The sequence below is a fragment of the Enhydra lutris genome, unplaced genomic scaffold, assembly GCF_002288905.1.
Source record: "Enhydra lutris kenyoni isolate GAN:26980312 unplaced genomic scaffold, ASM228890v2 scaffoldscaffold9, whole genome shotgun sequence".
Taxonomy (NCBI): Eukaryota; Metazoa; Chordata; class Mammalia; order Carnivora; family Mustelidae; genus Enhydra; species Enhydra lutris.
The window spans coordinates 13,194,725-13,203,421 of record NW_019154093.1 but is presented as its reverse complement, the minus strand read 5'-3'; positions in this window follow the sequence as shown (position 1 = coordinate 13,203,421).

Below are 8,697 nucleotides of genomic sequence, written 5' to 3'. Positions count from 1 at the left end.
ATTAAATCGATCTTGGACTGATCTATAGATTCAGTACAATCTCAGTCAAAACCAGCCAGGATGTCTCTGTAGACATTAACAAGCTGGGCACCTGGGTGGCTCAGTTGGTTCAGTGTCTTAGTGGTCTCAGTGTTTCTTAACCTGGGACAGTTTTCTCCAGGAAATATTTGGCAATGTCTGGAGACATTTTTGGTTGTCACAACTGGAGGGCTGATGCTTCTGAATTAGTGGGTAAAGGGCAGGAATCTGCTCAATATTCTGCAATACACAGGACAGCCTCCCCCTACAAAAAATTACCTGGCCCCAAATAACAAGAGTACTGGAATTAAGAAACCCTGAGCTTGGGGTGCCTGGGTGGCGCAGTCCTTAAGTGTCTGCCTTCAGCTCAGGTCATAATCCCAGGGTCCTGGGATCAAGACCAGCATCCTGCTCCGTGCTCAGTGTGGAGCCTGCTTCTCCCTCTCCAGCTCCCCCTGCTTGTGTTCCCTCTCTTACTGTGTCTTTCTCTGTCAAATTAAAAAAAAAAAAGAAAGAAAGAAACCCTGAGCTAAGCAAAGATTTCTTAGATAGGACACAAAAGTCAGAAACCATAAAAGGAAAAAAAAAAAAAACCCGATAAATTAGATTTTAAAATGAAAAACTTCTGCTCTTTAAAAGAGCAGAATCATCATTAAAGGGGAACCTGGGTGGCTTAGGTTAGGTGTCCAACTCTTGATCTCAGCTCAGGTTTTTTTGTTTTGTTTTGTTTTAAGAGTTTATAGCATGTGAGAGAGAGATCATGAGCAGGGAGAAGGAGTAGAGAGAAGCAGACTCACGGTTGAGCAGGGGGGCCCGATGAAGGACTCGATTCCCGAACCCTGGGATCATGACCTGAGCTGAAGGCAGAGGCTTTAACTCACTGAGCCACCCAGGTGCCTCAGCAACCACTTATTTTAATGGACAAAAGAGTTGATCAGACACTTCACCAAAGAAGATACACAAATGGCCAATAAGCACACAAAAAGAAACTCAACATCATTAGTCATTAGAGAAACATAAGCTTAAATCACGATGAAATGCCACTACACATCCATAAGAATGACTAAAAATAAAAAAGGGCAAGAATGTGGACAGCTAGAACTCCCCTACATGGCTGGTGGGAATGTGAAATGGTGCAACTTTGGAAAACAGTTCGGCGATTTCTTGTAAAGATAAATATACACTTACATTACATCCATGCCATTCCTTTCTTAGGTATTTATCCAAGAGATGTTTACCGAGAGATATTTACCCGAAGAGTTAATAAATGAATGTTCATAGCAACTTTATTCCCAATGGCCAAAAGCGGAAAAGAACCCAAATGCCAATTAACTGGTAAGTGGGTTAACAGTTGTGTATATACACATAACAGAATTTACTCATCAATAAAGAGAAACAAGCCACTACAGTTGTCATATATATATAAGAAAATGGATAAATTTCAAAATCATGCTGGATGAAAGAACCCAGACATAAAACAATTCATATTATGTGATTCCGTTTATAAGAAATTCCAGGAAATTAAAAATTATAGTGACAGAAAGCAGATCAGTAGTTGCCAGAGGCTAGGAGTTGGGGGAGAGGACTGACTTCAAAGGGGCACAGGGAAATTTGGAGGTGATAGAAATGCACTATATCTCCATATATCAAGGAATAGATTTATGTTTATCTCTATATATAGGAATTACACAACTGTATACATTTGTCAAGATTCATATTTTACACTTGAAACTGGAGAATTTCACTGTGTGTAAATAGTGCTTAAATAAACCTATTTTTTAAAAATACTGGCTTCTTTTTATACATAAGGCCACCTCCCAGATTGGTTTTGTGGTTAGCAGTGGGGGAGGGGCCGCACAGCTCCGGAGTAGGAAAAATGAACCTTGGGAAGTTTAGCCAGGAAGGGGAAAGGCACTTAGCACTTTCCTTTGCAAAACTTTTAAATTCGAAAGAAGTTCTAATATCATACGTTTGAATGAGTTTACTGTTTTTGTCCGGTATAATATATATGAGTAATAGGATTTGTCCAGTGGAGATTGTTATTAAAGATCTATAAAGGAATCACAGTTTGTCCAGTGAACAAATTATTTCAGGACCTCTTTGTTAGTCGAGATTACTGACATTCAGACCCTGACATGAAGTCCCACTGATTAGATAGGGACCGCCCTCATCATTACGGCCCTTCCCATATGTGGACCTCCCCAAGGCTCCCGGCTGTAGGGTCTTCATAAGAATGTCCTTGGCATTTCACTTAGTGCTAGTTGCACCATACATATTCTCATACTAATGTCCCTTCGTCCTTTGTTTCTTGCCCCTGAAAGCTCTTCACCAGAAAAGGATCAGAGTCGTAGTTTATAACTAAGGATTAGGTTGATTAAATTTAGGATTATGGGCATGGAAAGCCTAATTCACACTGCTCCTCCCAAGTGTGTCTACCACATAGGGAGTGGTGAGTATATATTGTTCAAATCAATGAATGAATGAAAACTGATTGAAATGGAAGGAAGCTGTTAGTTGGCTTCAGGTGGCTCAGATAACATCATGAAGGATAGAGAAGGGGTTGCTCTCTTTCTATCTCTCTGTGCTGACCTCTACAGTGTCATTTGAAGGCTTCCTACCACTCACCACCCACCTCTGTTCTGCTAAAAGCCTCCTTGTGCTCCCCTGTGCTGTCCCATAAAGGGGAGTCTCCCTGGTTGCACCATGGAGAAGAAAAGCCACTTCTTCTTCTCAGGAATGCCCGAAGAAGTCTCCTTGCTTTCCACTGGCTCTGATTTGGTTTGGGGCCCAGTTCGGACCTTGGCTGTGGCTGTATGGACTGGCTAAAACCAATCAGAACCTATTCTTGGTGCTGGGGAGTGAGCTGCTTCCTGCAGTTGTCAGGGGAATGGGTGTTTGGCGGTCAAAGAGGACAACTCTCACAAGGATGTCAGGGTCTGGATTAGAGCTCCCAAAAGGCTCCAGACTGAGCAGTGAAAAGGCTGAGTTGTGTTTCTTTTAGATCAGGATAGGGAGGAAAAAGCATAACACTTTGTGCCCTGTGTTCTGCTTTTCAGGACTTTGCCTGAAAACAAAAAAGCTACCTACCTAAAAGCTGTTCTTCACGGTGTTCTTCAGGTAGAAGAGTATAAGACCTCGTAAACATGTAGGGTTGGGGGAGAGGGAACAAATTTTTATGTATGTTATTGAGTTACGGTAGTAAAAATACTGTCTTTATATGGATAAAAATATGGAAAAATAAATATCACTAGGTGTGCTAGGATATTTAATGACATACGGGGATTGTTGGAAAGCAATTTAACGGCTTCAGTTTTCCACATATATCATCACAGTGTTTGCCTAATCATAAGAATACAGCAGAACAGGGGTGCCTGGGTGGCTCAATCAGTCAAGCGTCTGCCTTTGGCTCAAGTCATGATTCCAGGGTCTAGGGATTCAGCCCGGCATCTGGCTCCCTGCTTAGCAAGGAGTCTGCTTCTCCTTCTTCCTCTGCCTCTCCCTCTGCCTCTCGCCCTGCTCATGCTTGTGCTCTTGCTCTCTCTCTCTCTCAAATGAATAATAAAAAAATCTTTTAAAAAATGTAAAAAAAAAAAAGAACACATCAGAACAGAGTTTGGGTTAGGTAAGGGATGAATGCTGGGGCTGGGGTGCAGTCAGATGACCTTTCCCTGAGAGAAATGGTTTAGCCTCTGCAAGCTTCGGTTTCCCCAGATGTAGGACAGAGGCAATAGCGACAGTGACAGCTCACAAGTGGTCATGAGGGTTGAATGAACACTCTGTCTATCCTGTGTCGAGCCCACAGTGGTTGGTACACACTAACCTCTCTCGGTATGCCCTCGCGGTCAGGAGGAGGACAGGGGAGAGATGCCTTGTAAAGCTAGGACTAGCTGTGACTGCACTAACTGGCATCAGATTTGCAAAGCGGCTTTATTGAGGTATAACTGACATGCAATAAACAGCACATGTTTCAATTATACAATCGGACAAGTTTTGAGGATGTATCCACCCTTGCAACCATCACCACCACCAAGATAAGTCCCCTATCTATCACCCCCAAATGGTCCTATTCCCCTTGGAATCCCCCCCTCTCATCCCTCCACCCTGCTCCATCCAGATAACCATGGGTCTGCTTTCGGTCAACACAGATTAGCTTGCATTTCCTAGAATTTCATGTAAATGGAATCATAGACATTATGTACTCTCTCTCTCTCTCTCTTTTCTGGCTTCTTCCATTCGACTTGTTTTGAGATCTTCCATGTTGGTGCATGTACTAATAGCTAGCTCGTGCTTTTTTATCGCTGAGTAGTACCCCATTATATGGCTATCTCACAATTACTTTCTCCAGTCCTCTGTCGGTGAACAAGTGGGTTGGTGCCAGTCTTTGGCCATGACCTAGAGTTGTTATGGGCTTTTGCTTACAAGTCTTTGGGTGGACATACGCTTTCGTACGTCTTCTGTAAATAGCTACCAGTACGATTGCTGGATTATAATGTAAAAAAAGATATATCTATCTATCTATATAGATAGATAGATCTTTTATCTATATCTTATATCTATAGATAGATAGATAGATAGACAGATAGATAGATAGATAGATCTTTACAAGAAACTTCCTGGCAGTAAATGTGCCATTCCAGGTGTGCCCCTTTGCAGGTGGAGCCATTCCAGAGTTCAACCTCACAGGACCTCGGAGCCATGGGCAGGACAGACCCACTGCGGACTTCGGGTCCCCAGCTCGGCAGCAGGTGGTAATTAGAGTTAAGATGAGGAGGAGTCTGAGGGAAGCCTCATCTGAAGGGGGGGCCAAGCATGAGCAAGAAAAAATAGCCCCAGGTGCGCATGTAGCCCATCTTTCCAGGTGTCATAAAATTGAGGTGGTTCGTGACAAAGTTTCAAGAGCCCGGAGTCCTCTGCTCTTTGCCGGGTAGCCTCTCCCTTCAGAATCAGGGCCCCGTGTGACACCCTGCCTGGCCCATGGGAACGCTTTCCCAGGGCTGGAGCTTGCCACGCCCACTGGAGTCCTGCGGCCAACCCGCGCAGTCTCTAGACACGAGACCGGCTGACCTTGAGACTATGGAAGCCCAGAGCCCGGGGGTTCCAGGAGCTCCTGGCTGCCTCAGCCTGTCTTCAACCTCAAGCTCTGGACACACCCAGCCGCCGTGAGTGGGGCCGGCTCTGCAGCCTGGGTCTGTCCCACGCTCCCCTCCATTCTTATGCCCAGAGGTACTCACACCTATTGAGCCACCCATCTGTCCCCACCCTGGTTCAGTCTTGGTTTCTCCCACTTGAGCTATATATCTGGTCCTCTTCTGGCTGCTCTGCCTGGCCTCCCTTTCTCCAGCCCATTCCCTTAATCCATCTTCCACACATCATCATTCTAAGATGCAAATCTTTCTTTTTTTTTTTTTTAAAGATTATTTATTTATTTGACAGACAGAGAGATCACAAGCAGGCAGAGAGGCAGGCAGAGAGAGAGGAGGAAGCAGGCTCCCCGCTGAGCAGAGAGCCCGATGAGGGGCTCCATCCCAGGACCCTGGGATCATGACCTGAGTCGAAGACAGAGGCTTTAACCCACTGAGCCACCCAGGCGCCCCTAAGATGCAAATCTGACGAGGTCCCTCCTCTGCTCCCCATTGCCTGTAGTGGAAAGCTCTAGTTCCTTAGCCTAGCATTCAAGGCCCTCCATGGACTGCGCCTCTGACTTTTCCAGCCTCCACTCCCTCCATCCCTTGAAGCTTCCCTGGGCTCTAGCCGTTGCAAACCACCTTTCACCACCTTTACACCTGCTGCTCCCACTGCTTGGCACGCTGTTTTTAAGTCCCTATTCCTTCCTTAAGAATCAGCCCTCCCTTGGTTCCTTCCTCGGTTTCTGGCGCCCTGTGCAAAACTTTACAGTGACAAGGTGCCCGGCTGGGTCAGTAGGTAAGAGCATGCGACTCCTGATCTCAGGGTTGTGAGTGCAAGCCCCAACCTTGGAGACAGAGATTATTTAAAACAAACAAACAAAACCCCTTCCCGATGGCAACAGCCACACTGTGTTAGAGTTGTTCCATTGTGTTTGTTGGCCCACCCAGCTGGGGTTTCCACATGCCTATAACTCCATCTTTAGTAGCCAGCACATGGTACCTATATGTCAAATGAACGAGGGAAGAAATGAATGAATGGCAGAGTGAGTGAGTGGGACAGTGACCTGGCAGCATGCACGGTGGTGATGGTGTGGGTGGGTTGGAGCAGGCAAAGGATGGAGATGAACCAAAAGACCAGAAGGAAGACACGAGGAGACGGATCCAAGGGGGAGGGGAGGAAGTCTCCACAACGATGTTCCAACCCTATCTCTCTGCATGGGTCCATCCTGTAACCGGGCTGCGTGCTCTGAAATCCCCCAGAATCCCTGTCATTTCCTCATGTTTGTTATTTCTGCTACCTCTATGAGGAAATGCTCCTTGACCTCGCCCTTGAGAAGAGTTGCTCAGGCCTTACCCAAGGCTGTTGGCTTCTTTGCACGCTGGGAGGTGAGGAGGGGACAGCACAGTTCACCCCTCCTCTGGGCACCAGGACCCTCCTGGCAGGGGTCCCGTGGGGAGGGCCTGAGAGCTGAGCGAGCAAGGCCTGAGCCATATGGGAGAGGAGGTTGGGCCTGTGGACAGGGAGAACCAGAAAGCCATGGGGTCTGGAGGCTGGGCCGCTGGGCCATGCTGCTGTCTCTGAGCACACCCCCCACACCCACCCCCACCCCAGGTGGGTTTCCTGTCCTAGTTCTCTTGTACTTAGCTACATTCCTGATGAAAAGCACTCACTCCATGCTCAGCCAGCGAAGGGAAGCAGGACTGACGGAAAGTTTTTTGCGGGGTATAAAGTATCTGCCTCATACGGTCTTCACCACTGTACCTTCAGGACCCAATACCATGCTTGGCACATGGTGAGGGAGCTCAAAACTCTGTCTGATGGATGGATGGATGGATGGATGGATGGATGGATGGACAGATGGAAAGTCGTCTTGCCTGGGACCAGAGGGCTGTAGGGGAATAGCATCTCCATGGTCCATCCCTGTTGGCAAATGTGGCCAGGAGAGTGTGGGACCCCCTTGGAAAGGGGTAAGAGGCTGGGGGTCTGAGTCGGGGGTCTCTTATGCTACCTCCCCACCTTCTCAAGCTCTCTGCTCCAATCGTAGAGTTCTGGGATTGGAATCTCAATGAGGCCTATCCCTGCTTGGAGAAACCCCTCCCCCACAGGAGAGGTCCCCATGCCTGGCTAAGCATCAGAACTTCAGGGCTGTGTTTCAGGGGAGGTTGAACCACAGTGATTCCTGGGTTCCACCTGAGATCCACTGCTCAGAATATTGCTGGATGGGACCACAAATTCTGTGTTTTTTAAAGTATCCTGAGTGATTCTGCCATGTAGACAGGCATAGGAGTTCCCCCACCTACCAGATCAAGTTTAAACCCCCAAGTAAGGCATTCTGGGCCCTTTGCCATCGGGACCCAGTGCGCACGTGCACCCTCATACCTTGCCCTTCACCCCCAAACACGTAGCCCAGTGAAATGGCGCCATGGTCCCCAGTCCTGTTCAGGCTCTCTCGTCACCTGAGCCTTCACTCAAACTCATCTCTCTTACCTGCCCCCCTCCGCTACCTGGGGAACTTCCATACATTCTCTGAAGCCCAGAAAATGCCACTTCCTTCCCCAGGAAGCCTTTCACACCCTTCTTCCAGCCAGCCAGGCAAAACTTCAATCTCCTTCCCACAGTCCCTCCCACCACCTAGACCATAGCACCTGTCACCCTGCTTAGTCATTATCTGATAATGTTTGCACCAGCGGCCTTGTCCAATCCTCGCAGACATCCTCTGAGGTAAAGGATGACAATGACAGTGGTGGCAGCAAAGACCAATTATGCAAAAAGCCTGCTGGAAGCCCTCAGCACGCGCTGCTAGGCCCGTAAATCCTCACAAGAGCCTGGTGAGGTGAGTACTGCTATTACCAGGCCCATAATACGGATGAGGAAACCAAAGCCCAGAGAGCCAAGCACCCTTGCCCTGCGCCACACTGGATGTTGTAGAGCTGGGATCTAACCCAGGCAGTGCTCCACATACCACAGTCTAACCCACCACACATCGGCCCTTTTACACTTAAGGCTCAGGGAAGTATTTGCCCAAACTCACCATTCTCATAGGAAGCCCAGACATTCTTTGCACCTAGGAGCACCTGATTCCCGAACTCCACACTCCCACATGGCCCCTTTTTGGTAAGTAATTGCAAGCCAAGCCCCATTCCAGGCTCTCTTCCTCATCCCAACACCCTCCCCTCGCCCCCCAAGGACCTGCCCTCTCTTCCTGGCCTGGCCTGCCCTCTCAGCTCACTCCTGCTCATCCTGCCCCACCTCAAGTTATGAGTTCCATGGTAGGAACGCCCAGCCCTTGCTGAGGCCACATCAGCTGGAAGGCTGAAGTCTGACATTGCTGGCAACTTTTCCTCCATGACTTCCCTGTCCAGCATTCTGGATCGAGCAGTCTGGGACAGTGGAGGAAGCAAGCCTCCTCCTCCTCTCCCTCGGCCTCAGTTTCTCCATCCATAAGGCAGACAGTGGCCTTGCCCTGGTTGTCTTCCAGGGCTGAGAAGAGGCTCTGGTGATCACAGGACAAGGGGCTTGTCAGGGCTGGTGGGCCAGCCCTGAGCACCTCAC